Source organism: Pleurodeles waltl, chromosome 5 (genome assembly GCF_031143425.1).
Source record: "Pleurodeles waltl isolate 20211129_DDA chromosome 5, aPleWal1.hap1.20221129, whole genome shotgun sequence".
NCBI classification, from domain to species: domain Eukaryota; kingdom Metazoa; phylum Chordata; class Amphibia; order Caudata; family Salamandridae; genus Pleurodeles; species Pleurodeles waltl.
This window is the reverse complement of record NC_090444.1, coordinates 115,529,418-115,546,531: the sequence shown is the minus strand read 5'-3', so window position 1 is coordinate 115,546,531 and position 17,114 is coordinate 115,529,418. Positions and strand designations below refer to the sequence as shown.

The 17,114-nt window shown below is 44.5% G+C and overlaps 1 protein-coding gene across 1 annotated transcript in view; it reads right to left on the bottom strand.

Annotated features, from left to right (window-relative positions):
• ADCY3 (adenylate cyclase 3) overlaps positions 1–17,114 on the bottom strand; it is a 343,040-nt gene that overhangs the window by 225,482 nt on the left and 100,444 nt on the right. The gene's annotated exons all lie outside the window — the stretch shown is intronic.

Below are 17,114 nucleotides of genomic sequence, written 5' to 3'. Positions count from 1 at the left end.
TTATGAGTTTACACTATTTATAAATGTACTTTACACTTTATAAAGCACAACTCCACCGGGAAGATGTCCCCGGTGTACGTCTGAACAACCGGGGGCTGCATGACAACTCCTTAGCAAGAGCGGATCACGAAACGACTCTCAGCAGATTAACATAAAACATTGTTAAGACATCATCACCAGTCTCATCAAGAAATCCTGGAGGGGTGAATTGTGACAATGATGTGCTAAGAGTGGGCTCTTAGAATAAAAGGAGAGAAGGGAGAGAGGCAAGAATGTCACTGACGGTGAAAGATGAGGGAACCAGAGATGCAGTGATTCGTGGTGGGGGACACGCCTAAAGGGGAGGTAAAGTGAGACAGGAGAATGACGAGGATGTGAGCACGAAGTCTGGCCAAGGGTGAGGCCACAGGAGGGAATGGAATCGTGACTATAGGTAAGAATTAGAGTGATAATGGTACCAGACAAGGGAGTCAAGTTAAAAAGTGAAAGAGGAGGTTAATGGAGGATTCAGGAATGGAAAGAGTTGGAGGGAAAGTAAGGGAATCTAAAGAGGCAGAGTTGAGTAGAGAGACAAGCTGAGCAAAACAGTTTTGGGCGGAAAAGATACACATTAATTCTGAAGGGGGGGGTAAAATGGGGTGATGGGGGAATAGGAGAGGCGAAAGAGAGAGGTATCAGGAACAGAGAGGAAACTTAGAGTACACAAACTGGAGCAGTCGAGAAAGATTTTAAGCAGGTGTGTTTGTAGTCCTTTGCAGAACCACAGAAGGTATCATAGACATCTAAAATCAACCAGCAGCGAGTCAGCGGAAAGGGGATGCCCGATTTCTCAGCTTATTGTTGCTTCTTGAGTTCTTATTGCCGCTTGAGAGTTTAAGAAACTTTGACCCTCATTATGACCTTGGCGGGCGGCTACAGCCGCCCGCCAAGATCTGACCGCCGGGCGGCCACCAATGCAGCCGCACCCCCGCCGCGGTCATTATGAGATCCCCGCTGGGCCGCACCATAGGAGCAGGCTCCAAATGGAGCCGGCGGTGTTGCGGCCGTGCGACGGGTGCAGTTGCACCTGTCGTGCTTTTCACTGTCTGCATAGCAGACAATGAAAAGCTTCATGGGGCCCTGCAGGGGGCCCCTGTGATCTCCCCGTACCGCCAGCATTTTCCTGGCGGTTCAAACCGCCAGGAAAAGGCTGGCGGTCGGGGACTTGTAATCCCCTGGGCAGCACTGGAAGCAGCGCTGCCCTGGCGGATTATCACAGCCGTGGCAAATTTGGCGGGAGAGTTTAAGAAACTTTGACCCTCATTATGACCTTGGCGGGCGGCTACAGCCGCCCGCCAAGATCTGACCGCCGGGCGGCCACCAATGCAGCCGCACCCCCACCGCGGTCATTATGAGATCCCCGCTGGGCCGCACCATAGGAGCCGGCTCCAAATGGAGCCGGCGGTGTTGCAGCCGTGCGACGGGTGCAGTTGCACCTGTCGTGCTTTTCACTGTCTGCATAGCAGACAATGAAAAGCTTCATGGGGCCCTGCAGGGGGCCCCTGCACTGCCCATGCCAAAGGCATGGGCAGTGCAGGGGCCCCCAGGGGCCCTGTGATCTCCCCGTACCGCCAGCATTTTCCTGGCGGTTCAAACCGCCAGGAAAAGGCTGGCGGTCGGGGACTTGTAATCCCCTGGGCAGCACTGGAAGCAGCGCTGCCCTGGCGGATTATCACAGCCGTGGCAAATTTGCCGGGAAACCGCCGGCCCCGGCGGTGCGACTGCGGCGCTACCGCCGCGGTTGTAATCCCCTCCCTCTGAAGCACCGGCAGCCTGTTGGGGGTGCTTCAGCCAAAACAGCTCTGGCGGTCTTGGACCGCCAGGGTTGTAATGAGGGCCTTTGTGATTTACTCAGCGTGTTGGTTGTGTAGAGCTTTGAAAATGATGGAGACCAGCTCGAATTTCATTTTGGATGCTCCAGGAAGCCATAGGACGTACTCTATTACAACAATTAATAAATACAATTCTGCCTGCAAGCAGAAGTGACATACAGGTTTAATAATATGATTAATTTGATTCTCATGCAGAGGTCAGAACATCAGACGGTCTGCTGAAAACATGACTAACTGATGCACAGACCGCCAGCCTCCACAAGCAGGGCTGGGCTAATTGGGTATATGTTGGCAGGTCTCCTTTACAACAGTCTATGCTCTGGGGGCTGAGCGCCTGAAATAATAAATAATAATAGCCGGTCTCCTAGCATAATGAGTCCAATATGTCTAATTTGCAGGTTCCATTAAAGCGTCTTCGGCGACCTGCACCTGGTTCCAGTCCAGCCATCACCTTTAACTAGAGCCATGTTCATGGTGAGATGAAGCAGAGAGTGTCTCGGTGAGGCAGGGTGAAGTACATAGCAAGGGCCAAACAGCAAGCACAGGAGGCCAGGATGGACTGGATTCAGGCAGGAGTTATCAAACCTCTTCTGGCCACTGAGGTAGTGATTACGAGTTGCTCGTTAAATTCCAACTGATGTGAAACCCCTGTTTATCCATGGGCCAGAATTATGAGGTTGATCTCTTTTAATGCATCCGATAATTATCAGATGTGTTAAATAACTTAACATTATTTAGATTTCGGCAGGTCAAACTTGCTGAAATGTAATGGTGAAAAGCATATGGTATTTACTGTGAGTATCAGAGGTTATGCAATGAGCAGGAGGTGTGAGTAGTTCCTATGTATCAGAGGTTATGCAATGAGCAGGGGCTGTGAGTAGTTCCCGAGTATCAGTGGTTATGCAATGAGAAGAAGGTGTGAGTAGTTCCTGAGTATCAGAGGTTATGCAATGAGCGGGGGGCGTAGTTCTTGAGTATCAGAGGTCATGCAATGAGCAGGAGCTGTGAGTAGTTCCGGAGTATCAGTAATTATGCAATGAGAAAAAGGTGTGAGTAAGGTGTGAGTAGTTCCCGAGTATCAGTGGTTATGCAATGAGAGGAAGGTGTGAGTAGGTCCTGAGTATCAGAGGTTATGCAATGAGCAGGGGGTGTGCGTAGTTTCCCGAGTATCAGAGGTCATGCAATGAGCAGGCGGTGTGAGTAATTCCTGAGTATCAGAGGTCATGCAATGAGCAGGCGGTGTGAGTAATTCCTGAGTATCAGAGGTCATGCAATCAGCAGGCGGTGTGAGTAATTCCTGAGTATCAGAGGTCATGCAATGAGTAGGCGGTGTGAGTAATTCCTGAGTATCAGAGGTTATGCAATAAGCAGGAGCTGTCAGTAGTTTCTGTATATCAGACATTATGCTATGAGACGGTGGCGAGAGTAGTTCCTGAGTATCAGAGGTCATGCAATCAGCAGGCGGTGTGAGTAGTTCCTGAGTATCAGAGGTCATGCAATGAGAAGAAGGTGTGAATAATTCCTGAGTATCAGCGGTTATACAATGAGCAGGAGTTGATAATAGTTCCCGAGTATCAGAGGTCATGCAATGAGCAGAAGCTCTGAGTAGTTCCGAAGCACTGGGTCAGTGGGAACCAGACAGATTTTGGCTCCAGAAATTATACTACTGGAAGAACCAGAGTGTGGGGGAGCCCTGGCAAACCGAAAAGAACTTGCTTGATTGTACAGTGAGAAATGAAACGCCTCAGGTGCACATTCAGAGTAGGCTGTGCTGACTCTATGTGCCCCCAGCAGAGCTCAGCTCCAGGTGCCTCACCTCAGCGACAATCACTACCTCGTTTGTTTTGTTCCAGATCTCGGTATAAATGAAGTTGCCAAGAGGGGGAGCCCTTCTACACCCAGAAGCCTGTACCAGCATTTACACTGTTGGCTTATGGCCAGCAATGGTCAGGGCCGTGGTGGTATTATGACGAATGCCAAGGTAAGGAGTGGGTCACGGCTGGTGGCAGGGCAGGGACAGGCAACAACGAGGTCAGGGTTAGAGGTCAGGGTGAGTGAAAGCGCGAGGCTACTTTGCAAAGGTAAACTGGTCATTTTTTTAGCAGCTGGTTGCACTAGTGAAACTGGTAGGGTGAAATGTCTGCCCAGGAAGAAATAATGTGGCAATAGTTCCTGAGTATCAGAGGTTATGCAATGAGAAGAAGGTGTGAATAATTCCTGAGTATCAGCGGTTATACAATGAGCAGGAGTTGATAATAGTTCCCGCATAACGGGGCACGTTAAACTGCATAATTTGCCTTTTCTTTCCACATAATTTATTCGACCCTGGTAGATCTGGTCGTTCACTGGCGCATAATCCCGAGGGCCCTGCATAATAGGCTCAAGGACGTTCAGGATTTAATTTTGGTTCACACATTAGGCTATGGATTGAGGTACAGTAAGGTCTCAAGGTATTTCTAACGTCATTTTAGAAAAACTAAAATATTGCAGATGAATATTGAAAAATCGGATTGATTCATTGAAATAGTTTTCAACGAGAAAACCTCTGAAATTGTAATTTAAAAAAAAAAAAAAAAAAACATTAAGTGATATGCCATAGAATGGATCTTAAAGTTTTGCGTCAATAGTTGCATACTCAAAAAAGCACTGACAAAACCAACAGGTCCGGCTTACATTTTGAGTCTTGAATAAAATAATTTGAAAAGCCTTCTGCAGTGAACAAAAAAAAACGATAGCTTAATTATACAATAAATCCAAAAGATAAAGAGCTTAATTCAGTGTACTTTTGAGCTGTAAAATAGTGCCTTGTGCACTGCATTGGCATGCAAGCTTTCAAAAGGATGCGGAATGATCACCAAACAGCCTCTAGCATGACGTGAGAGAGCTCGCTCTATGTGTATGCTAAAGAATTCTTAACAGTAGGTGCTAATGCATGTGGTTTCACGCCAGACCTAAGTGTGGCCTAGCTATGAAAACAAAGACAAGCAGTTGCTGCAATAACACCAGGCTACACACGAGAAGCAAGGCTTGCAGCGAAAGCGCGACGGCCGCAGGATGGGTGGCGGGTTGCATGCAAGAACCACAAGCTGAAAGGCATTTCATAGGCCTTATTTACAAGGGCTCGTGCCTGGTTAACGCGCCGGATAAGAGTGCGCGCGAGCCTGGAGACCAGGAATCAGCCTGGAATTCTTAATGTCCTCCAATTAGATCAAAGCAGCTGGCCTGCCTTGTCTGCTGGAGGGGAGGAGTCGTAGCTCGCGAGGCCTGATCACGAGGACAGTGACATCTTGATGACTTTGGTGGTCCCGGGCAAGGAACACGTTAGGGGCCCCTGCCGGAACAGCTTTGCGTTTTTTTATTACCCATTTTCTGCTAACTGGAGCACTTGATGCCAAATAATAATGCATGATACATGAAAGGCTGAGATGAAGAAACAGACTGATATGGAAAGAAAGTTCACCATCCCTGGGAAAGTTGGGCCCCAATAGCCCACTTTGCACATGTCTTACACATCTCTGCATTGCAAGAGCTAGAGCTGTCTGCAGGCTACTGTATGGCACCACCCCACACCCATACGCATTCTCCCTGTATCTAGGGAGACCTTTACATAGTACACCAGATCGTTCTGTTAGGGAGCCAGAAGGACAATATGAGTCTTTGTTACAGAGCTAAGCTCCAAGAAGCACAAAAGCACCTAACAGAGACCTTTTTAGCTATAGCAGAAGGGCCCAATATGAGGTGGTGAAAACAGGATAATAGAGTGTATGCTCCCCAATTCCGGTCAAGTAAGACAAACCAGATCTAATGGGGATGCATATAGAAATGTTAATGGGACAGCATCCGTGCTAGAAAAGGAAAAAGTTTAATCGGGAAACGCATAAATTGAGGGCTAAGTTACAGCAATGGGACGGAGATGAAGTCACAAGAGGCGCTCATGAAAAGCGGAGCCTGACAGTCAGCTTATACATGTGGGTTTTAAAAACTGCTGCAAAGAAATTGGCAACAAGGACAAAGGTGGAAGTCAATCTGTTCTGGCTTAATCAATGGGTCACAAAGATGTTGCATTTTATATCATATATACCTCTAAGAGGTAAAATCACCTGCTGCAGAAACCTTTGTGTTCCCAGCAATTTTCTGGGATAATAACAGCTGCAAGATAGCTCTGGTGGTTAATGCACTTGCTGAAGAGATCTGTGTTTCGTCTAGTCACATTTTTAGGTCGAGCTTTGACCTATTGTAAGTATTGTGGGCTTTTAAACATGTCCACCGCACGCTCATCACGCTCACTCGTTCCTGGGCTTGCCTTTCAAAAATCCTTTGTTATCATTGATAAATGCTTTACATTTGTCCCTCCTTGGGGCGGTTTTGTTACCGCCTTGCAGACTGACCCTGTTACATGGATAACTGCAAGATGGCCAATCCGATATGTTTGAATGTGAGCAAACTTTTTTTTTGTGTCCCTCTTTCGCGCTCATGGCGGCTGTGGGGCTTTGAATTGGCTTGCTTATGTCAACTGTTTTACTTTTCAGTTTCAATTTATGTGGCAAGAAAAGTCCAGTTAGGAATTTACAACGCTAATAGCTGTAACTGGAGCAAATGCGAGACCCACTGCATTGCAAATGCTTGTTTACAGATAGCAGCTTTGAGGGTTAGCGTGGCTTCTGCAAAACACACTGTGTAACATACAGATTACAGCTTAGCATTTTATGTACATAGCTCAGTGGATACTGCTCTTCTCACAAAGTTCCATTTGTTACTTTCAGTTCATAATTTGCAATCCTTCTAATATAGCACCGCAAACTATAAAAAATCATCTAGGTGCTGAATACAAATCTTATTGTTCGTTTCTGAACCATTTCTAAGGTTGCTAAAAGGGTTCCATTGGGTGGTAAATTAAGTTTTATTAGCACGAAAATTCCCAAACACAGTGTTACAATTTAAATCCCGACTTTGTGTTTCTCTAGACCACGCTATTTTAACTTATAATGCTACAAGTACGGATGATATGCGAGTCCAGCACCTTGTAACCCTCATTGTCTTATGTTGAATTTCATGTACAGTGATTTACATACTTGTGTGATTGTTGGCTCTCTGTGCGTGATATAAAGTGCTCTGACACACCACGTTGGAATGAGTAGCTAAAAAAAAAAATATATTTTTTAAACAATTGTGCTATTTAAATAGCTATTACTGTAATTACTCATACAGATTCATTGACATTCTTATAGTACATTTATATCTTTTACTTGCAGGGGCTGAAAAAGTCAGCAACCTGCCTCCAGATCATAGTTCCTCTTGAGTACTTGTGAAGTGATAACAAGCTGTGTGTCTTTGGTTCTCTCCATTGCATTGTAATCTAGGCGGTAGGTTCCAGATAGCTCCCGGCCAGGACATGGTCAGCTGAAGGCCCTTTAAATGAGACCTTTGTTTTGGGCCAAGCGGGAAGTGAAAATACGAAAGCCCCTTCACTCCCTTCTGGTCCCTGTTCTGGAAGGAAAGCAGACAATGTGCGAGTGCTACTGCACATAATCAGGTGTCGGCAAATTACACAGGGACAAATTCATCATATTTCACAGGAGCCGGACGGAGCCTGATCCTGCTCAATAAATAGCTGCTGGATTCCGGGTCCAGCTGGACCCCCCTCATTTCTTCCAATGGGCAGCATATATTTCAATACACGGTTTACAATGTGAGGCACAGGATGATAACGTGATATGTCCCAAACCAGACATTTTTTGATTAAAGGGGACCTGGGATTTAAAATGTGGAGATTTTATTTCAAACTCAGCAACTTGGTCAGAGGACGTCCCCATCCTATATGCAGCGCTGGTCTTTCCTAAGATAGAGCCCTGGGTGTGGGCGGAGAGAAGTATGGCACCCGTGGTGATAGTAGTGACTTAAAGGAGGCAGCCGCGGGCCCCTTTTGTGTTCCCTAGTCAGTACCTGGATGAGCAGCGACTGGCCTCTGAACACTAACATCTCCAGACCTTCCCCAGCTCAGCAGGGGTCAGAGGGTGCAGGGAGGGAAAGGAAGGGGCTAATTCTGAGTTAAAATTTCGCCCTTGGTATGATAATGAAGCATTAAACCTCTTTAACTGACAAATCAGAAAAACAGGCAGGGACAAGGCTGGAGCAAGATGAGAATGGCACTGCTGGTGGCAAAACCTTAAAGCACACAGCTCCATGCGCCCCTCAGAATATTGGCGCCCTGGGCCCAGCGCTCCCTGCCTATAGGCTGCTGAAAAGAAAGCTAAGGCCAAACTTTGGCCTAGACAATGCCAGGTCAATGAAGGCGGATGACTTCAATGTATTTTTATTCATAATAACTTTCAGGCGCAGCATGAGGATTACTGTACGGGAGAGTTTCTAGCTGGCAGGAGTCAAATAGGACCCATGTCTTCTGCATTCGTTCCCCTTCCCCTAGGAAAACCGACCTGGAGGGCGCATGCATATGTTCATATGTAGGCGCATCTAATGAATCAGGGATGCACTGAGCAGCCATGTTTCTGGCCCTCTACCACGCCCTGGGCCGCCCACAGCAGCACGCATGCGTACACAAAGGCAGCTGCAAGGCTGCATCCTGGGATACACGCATGCACTCCAGGGACCCAGCAGCTTTCATTTCCCTCACCTGCTTCAACTGAGGACCAGCCCTTTACGTCACACAGTAATATCAGATAACACTGGACAATTTAAATAACACACATCTAAATTCCACAGACCAGAAATTATATACATTAAAAGGATTAAGTGCCACGAATCTTTCTTTATATTAGTTCATATTTTTAAAAGGTACTTGACAATATTTAAACATTAGTTCAATTATTTTATAAACATCAAGTCATAATCCTAAATAATACTGGACTTCTGCCCTTCTATGCTATGGAAGGTAATACCACGTGAACAAATGGTACCATGAGCCTGTATCAATCAATGAATTCTACAAGTTGTCTCCATCGGCCTGCAGAAAACCAGGAAAAGGTCAACGCAGCTCTTTCCAGTGTGGTGCCCGTGCTGACCTCTGCTCTCACTTTAATGCACCCGCCCCTTCTCCGCCAACTTTCTAAAGCTCAGTTTCTAAGTCGCCACCACTTTGCAAACCACAACCTGATAAACTACCACTTTTCTAATCCTTAATTTAAAGTAAGAAATGACAGGTTAGGGGGCTAAAGAGAGAATGAACAAAAATAGGCATAAATGGAACAATTTGACAATGAACATGACTTATGATATTACAAATACACGTTCTGAAAGACTGTCCCACAGTCACCACTGTTCTCTGGTCTGAGGACGTGACTGTGCCCACAGCGCCCCCTCCCTAATGCAGGAAGCATTCGGTACCCAGGAGACACAAAAGCTTCGAGTTGGCAAAGGGCAGGGGCCTAGGTCACGTCTATTTTGGCCAGCATTAAGGGACAGTTTGAGGGGATTCCAATCATTTCAGTCATTCAGTCTTAACAAAATAAACCTTCAACTCACTTTTTTTTTTTTTTTTTTTTACACACGACAACGTATATTTCATCATATTTTTCAATGCTTTCACTTAAGGATGGCAGGATGTCTCAGTGAGCTGAGCGATTGAATCTTGGAAAGGCAGGCTCAGCTGCCAAACTTCCGAGTTCAATAAATTAACGACAGTAAACTGGTTAATATTAAAATATGTTATTTACAGTGCTTTGAACTTGCAGAACTGTGGTAATTCAGAGCACACAAGATTTGCATTTAGACAAATTATACTCACATTATAGATTTACCCCCCCCCCCAAAAAAAAAAACAGAAAGAAAGCAAATAGTTTTTAATTAGTTCAACAGTGACCCGAGACCACCTTCCCCTGAAATTCGGAACAACTATCCTTGGAATAAAACGCTTCAAGAAACGAGTGACATACTATAAACCATCCATAAAATAAATGCCAGACCTCTTCTGTTAGGACAATGAAAAATAGGACAAAACATCCGAGTATGTACAATAGAACACAGCACACACAAGAGTCCCCGCACACCTCTGCAAAATGTTGTGTTTGTGCACAGAAACCGCCCATACAGCGGCTGCAGGGCAGAAACAGGGCGAGTTCCCTACATACCCAGTATCCGGGTTCGCAGATGGAGAACACGGACCAAACCAAACCAAACTAAACCCAAAACTGGATGACACAAAATCAAACCACTGAGAGGACAGACTCTGCCCACAGCATGAACTGGAAGACAAAAGGACAAATCCACTCTGTACTAGGTGATGCCCAACACACAAAGACAACCGACAACAACTTGGGCATTTACTTCTGAGGAAAAGGGCACTATTGCTATAAAAAATATGTATGTATGTTAACAAGAGAAACAGGTGGATAAAACACTACTGAAAAATATACTACCGGAATCTGAGTAGTCAACCTTCCTTTAAGTGTTTTTCCACGTTTTCAATTTTTTCAAACTCTGTCATATTCGATTTTTTTGATCCGAGTCTGATTGATGCCTGCTAACAAGCCAAGAGATGTGTGCCCTGTGTTTACTTATGACAACTCTTCTGCGATTTAGGGAACCTATCTAGTCTCAGCAAAAGAAACCTTCTACTCACTTTTTTTTTATCCACGACAACGTATATTTGATCATAATTACACCACTTTCACTTAATGCTGGCAGGGTGGCTCAGTGAGCTGAACGCTTGCTGTTAAATTCAATTTTCTGGAAGTCAAGCGATTGAAGCATCAGGGCTCTCCAAGCATTCCTATGATGACAGCTACATTTCATCAGTGAAAATCTTCCTGACCAACAAAAAAATATCACCAACTGTTACAACAGTGACCACATCTGACAGGTTTCCAAATTGACAATTTCATGGAAGATTACGCTGCACTAAGCAGGCTTACTAATAATAATATTAAAAACAACAATATGAAATGCTTCCACACTAATAAGAACATAAAAGTCATACCAGCAAGTGTTGTCTGCAACACAAAATAACATCAACAATACATCTTACCAAAGCAGCATGACTTATCATTCAAATACTAGCTTTAAATATATCTTGAAAATGCTACAATTTTGTCCCCTAATATCAGATGATTAGTTTCTCAAAAAGCACCCACGTTTATTAAAAGAAATACAAGCTTTCATTTCTGCTAAACAAACTCAATTGCTTAAATCAAAAGCATTTGCTCCACAAATATCAGCTTGTCATTTTAATTAAGGACTTGGATGGACATATGCCTGACATGGACAGATTCTGCATCACGTGCCTATGTTTTAGCATCATACACCAGGGAACGCCACAATACTATGAAGGATGCATACAGTATGCCATCACTTTACGACTGAGGAAGACACATCAATGCCAAGGATGTCAACATTTTTTCAGCGATGGCTACCATTACACCATAACGACCAGGGCTGCAGAATCTAATGCCAATGATGCCCACAGTATGCCAAGAATGTCAGTCATTTGTCTCTGGTGGCCACCAATGGGCCAAGGGTGGCCACAATATGTGAGAATGATCACTAATATGCCAATGTCAACATTATGCCAGCGGTGGCCACCGTTATGCCAGAGATGCCAACATATTCTGTGGCATACTTGATGACCCTACTGGTCCCAGATGCCAGACAATTCCACCAGGGAGGGACACTGTACACATGCACACAGACAACCGAATGTACACATCTGTGTGCACCTCACGCTCACGCCTGATGTTCATTCTTGCACTGTGCCTCATCAAAGTATTTACATTTGAGGACGTCGCCATCAGGTCCACCATCTCTTTGGTCGATGCTGATGCATGAGGGAGAAGAAGCAAGGCACTTTCCTCTAAGATTAGCAGGATTGCTTGGCCGGCTGGTGCATGGGAGTGAGGTAGGTTATGACCTTGCGTGGACACTGTCACCAAGTTCTGTTTTAGGTGCCACTGAGGTAGCCAAAGTGGTTGTGAATGAATGAACAGTATTTACAGCCAGTGTTCCTTCTGCTTACCCCCTTCCTTATCCATTTACCAGTTGTTTCCAACACTATAAATTGGCCCGGGTTAAATATTGGGGATCGCTGCAAATGCTGATGGGATTTCCCAAAACAATTTAGGTAACCTGTGAACGTTTCCTGAGAACCCCGAAGCCCACCACAAACCTAAGACTAAAGTGAAGTATTTTAGATGCATTGCCCTGTAGAGGACAACAGAAGAATCTGATAGAACAGAGGTACCTCATTTTTAGGGCTGGCTTTTGAGACAACATTAGTTCTTATGTCAGACTATTGTTTTTCCCAAAAAATCATAACAAATCATACATAAATTACAGAGAGGGGATTTTGGTCAGCTGCCTTCATTTAACTGTTATTCAATTTTACTTCCACCCACCACAGCATACAGCATGGGCAATGGGTCAGTCCACTTTACGCATTCCCTCCCTTCACTTTGAGTGACTGTACAAAGCCTGACCATTTTGTTCACATCTGCCTAAGAATAGTTCCTGTCCCTTCAGAGAGAAATGTGGTTTAAAGTGTCCCTTTTCATTCATTTATTTCTCTTTGCATAACCATATTTTAATTCACAAACACTTTGGGTGTCTTGTTGGGTGGTGATTTATTTTCGGTCTCCATTTTAAACTTGCTGTTATAAAGTAATTGTCACATGCTTCCAGATCCTGCGCATGCTATGAAAGAGCTTCAAATGGTTGCCTCAGAATACCAGCTGGACCGTCAGACCGTCACGCAAGCACTCATCATCAACAAGCTGGACTACGGCAACACTCTCTATGCCGAAACCTCCAGACAACTCCTACACAGACTCCAGACCATCCAGAACACAGCAGCAAGGCTCATACTCGACCTTCCATGCCACACCCACATCATACCGCATCTCAAGAAGCTTCACTGGCTCCCCATTCACAAGTGCAGCCAATTTAAACTTCTCACACACACACACAAAGCCCAATACAACACAGGACCAGAATACCTGAACAGCCGTATACACTTTCACCAACCCACCAGACACCTGCACTCTGCCTCACTCTCACTTTCACATATCCCCTGCATCTGCAAAAGCAATACTGGAGGTCGCTCATTCTGCTGACACCCAAGACATGAACGACCTCCTGCAACACAAAGCATCCTCGTCGCTTATTGAGTCCTGCAAGACGCCCAAGACTTGGCTCTTCCAGTAAGCACCTTGGGCACCTCACACCTACCTGCCCAAGTGCCTGGATACCCTTTTGGGTGATTAGTGCACTATGCAAATCAATATAATAGTGTTCTATACAAATCAATATAACATAACCTTAAACTCTGATCCACTCTCTTACATCCTGGAAAGGGTCATATTTCACAGGGCGGGGTGAGTTCCATTCCAGGACAGGAAGGAGAACGGACCTCCCACAGACGTGGTGGGGGAGTGGGGCAGGGCTTTCTCCAAAGGGAAAAATATTTGCCTCAAAGAGGAAACAAAATGTATATTTGCACGGATCCTATTCCCCGTATGGAGTTCTCCGCTATAAAAAAACTTAACATAACCTAACCTTGTGACATTGTTCCTGCCTATGATTTGAGTGCTTGTTTAGACTTTTATTTATTCTTCTAGCCTTCACAAATAAATAATAATAAAATTCACAACACGAATGAAAAGCTGGTTAATTAAAAAAAAAATCAATAGTAAAACAGCCACATCAACGAATATTTGTTTTTAATTCCAAATTCTTCTTGCAAGCATATGGCAGCCACGTTGAAGCAGGAGCATGTTTTTTCGATTCTGTGGCATAAACCTGCAATAAAAATATGCCCAGCCCCAAAGGATTGTATACCTTTTAATTTAATTTTAACTGTGGAGGACAAGTCACCGCATGGCAGTCTGACGTTTTCGACTTCTCCCCCCTGTTAATGTAATAAACATACAGGAGGCTAATCGGGTTAAGCAGAAAAGGCATTTTAAAGGCTTATTTATAAGAGCTCGTGCTTTGTTAATGTTTTGTTAATGCAGTGGGTACAAGTGCGTGCGAGCAGACTGCAGATCAACCTGTAATTCTCAGTGTCCTAGAATTACATAAGAACAGAACAGCCTTTCCCGCCTTTTAGCTGTAAGGCAGGTGTAGATCAACTCATCTGATGCACTCTAGGCACCATAAGCTGCCGATAATGCCTACGAACTGTAGTCTGTCTATTATCTCTATGAAGTAGGAGGCCTCTACAGCTGTTATGTCGTGGTATTGTTTGTCTGTAAAGCCCCATATATACACCAATGCTTCTTGGTCCTGTTGGCTTTATGACAAACATAAATGCTGAAGTTAAAATAAATGAGTAGGAGAAAGGAAATCCTGGGGTAAATAACTAGGTAAATAACCAGAAGCTCACAAACTACTACGCCTACAGAACCCCTGCTTTACACCAATAGTGTGTCTATTATGTCCATGCAAACGGGGGATAAGAGGTGGTCAAAGAGGCCACACTGACTAGCAGAGGTCTGGCCTTCACCAGAGGGATTTACAAATGCAATGCGGGATGATATTTGAAGGAAGCATGGCATACCCACAGGGCATTATATTAAAAAATAGAAACTAATTAAAAAAGAGCGAGTCTACAACCACGGTTCCCTAATTTGCAAAAAGATCAGCAGGAGAGGGGACCAAAAATCAGTCAAGAATTCTAGTGAGTAAGGGCCAGATGTAGCAAAGGTTTTTCCCCATTCTGTGTCTATGGGAAAAAGTGTTTGTACATATGGCCCCAAGTGTTCAGATGAATATATTTTCACAGACTTCATTGTAAATTTAGATTGGCTACACTATCCCTGATGCAGACAGGTTAGAACAGATCTCAGCCCAGTAGCAGGTTGACTACGCTATTCCTGATACACACAGGGCTAACATGGATCTCAGCCCACTTCTTTTGGGTGAAGTGCTGAGTTCTTACTAGTCTGCAGCTAGGTACTGTGTTTAGAATGAGGAGACAGGGGTTCTACTCTAGGTGTGTTACATGATATGATGCAGTGATTCATGTGTCCTTTCCACGGTATTACTCATTTTTATTCTGATGGCAACAAGAATGTCCTGAGGAGGGACATACCTGTTTTTGGACAAGTGTCAGTGTACGTCTTGGCTTGTCAGGTAAAATAAACACACTCTGAAAATAATGAAATGAAATCCCATGAGTACGTGGGTTAGACCTTGTCATGCAGGGTGACTTCTGCTTCTGACTCATGGCAGGGAAAGTGATTCAGTCATCAAAGATAGCGTTAACTCTGCGCTCCAGTTCTTTTTCAAGCGTACATGATGTTTGCAGAACACGCCATCAAGTGCATGGAGCTACAAGGCAAACCTATGCTGTCTGTCCTAATGTTCTATCGCATCCGGGTGTCCAAAGTAGGTCCAACAGGGCCGGATCCATGCCAGATTTCAAGATACATTTACATACAGATAAACACAGCTGGTCGTTAGTCTGTTTTTATAAATCATGAATGTGCATAAAAGCATCTACTCTGGCACACAAGGGGGGGGGGAGGTCAAGCTAAACAGAACTTTTTAATCAGTGTTTGGCCTGGAAACTTGGCATGGATCCGTCTTCCATTGACCCACTCAGATACTCTCTTTTGTGTAAGAGCAGTCATGTGCATCTTGTGATTCTACAGCCTTGCATTTGTGTACTTGTAGTTGTCTAGTGTGCTGCAGATAACCATGTGTATACTTCAGCATATAGGATAAGGGATACCACAAAAGTTAGAATGACGGCAGTGGAAGGGAAGAACGCAGCCTATCAGACAGGGTAGCTGTGGTCCCTTGAAGTTCAGTAGCTCTGATGGTCAAAGTGTCCGAAGGGTTGAATTTTCAAGAGTTTCCTGATCCGGATTCGACTGGTAGCCAGTGAATAGCTTTCAAAGCAATATTGATGTGGTCCCATCTACAGGATAAGGCACATTGTGGATGCCTGGCTTTGCAGACTTTGGAGTTTGTAATGTGTGTTTTCGGCAGTCGAGGCTGGACATGATGAGGGATCTAGTCGGTTCCTCCCCATGGCCAGTTTGGAACAGTGACAGGATTTTACGGAGTATGACAGCCGGAGAATCATTCCTTTGACCACTACATCAACGTGAGCAAAATATGGTTCTGAATTAAAGAGTATCCCACATTCTTGGCTTTTGCGGTCTTTGAAGGAGAGGTCCCAAGGCCTAGAATCAGTCAACTAGTACAAGGATCTCACTCTTGGTTCCGCCCACACAGAGGATGTTGTCCTTCATGAACTGGAGGAAGTGTTCCAGCCTCATGTTTTTTTTTACCTCTTTAGTGTAAGGCCCTGCAACGCCAGAAAGCCCGCTCCATATGGATGGATTGCTGGTACAGTGACAACATTTTCACAATGTCGCTTGATAGGGAAACAGTGCATGGTGATTCAGAACATGGAGTTGTGGAATACTAAGAAACCACTGTTGGGATGCACTGTAGGATGAACCCGCACTAGAGGAGACCCTTCTATAAAATGTTTAGAACTCGATTCATCTTCATTTTCTAGAATTTGGGCATGGAGGTGGAGAAGGTGCTTCATTCACCTGAGCTTGCACCATGTTTAGAAGTTCTAAACACAAATCATTCAGGAGTAGAACTTTCAAGGAACTACCAAATCTAACAAAGGACTTATACAACTACTGCTGGCACCAACACATCAATCTATTGACTTGTGAGCCCTTGGATTTTCACTCTGTCCAGTTGTTGACCATTCTAGGTGGGCATTCAGGGGCCCCAAGAATGTGGGTGGAAAGAGCAGAAAATGAATGTCTCCGTTTTTTTAGTTACGAAATGCAAATCGATAAACACATCCCACACCTCCACGTTAATCCAGCAGAAGAATACCTTGAAAAGATACAGACCACACAGAAATTAAAGAAAGCTTGACAATGAGTGACAAGACAAAGATAATGGCTGGTATTAAGTGTGGTTGCACACATTTCATGCTACAGGTTCAATGAACATGTACTTTCCTGCACCAATAGAAGCAAGAAGGTAGCCATTGTATTGTGTCATTGTGTAAGGCTCTAAGTTACCAGATTCACAAAGTAGTGTTTACATTTAGTGAAAACTGGGAGTAAAACAAAAAAGTTCAGGAATTTGATGACATGAGTGATGAGTGTTAACTCATCCACTTGGGCCATCTTTCATGGGTGACCATAAAAAGCGACAGTATAATGATTAATTGGTGTCACAAACCAATTTTATAACTGAACAGTCATCTTATGGAGCAGCGTTCCTGTTTTGTAATAGTTGCAACTAGTATTTCTGAAG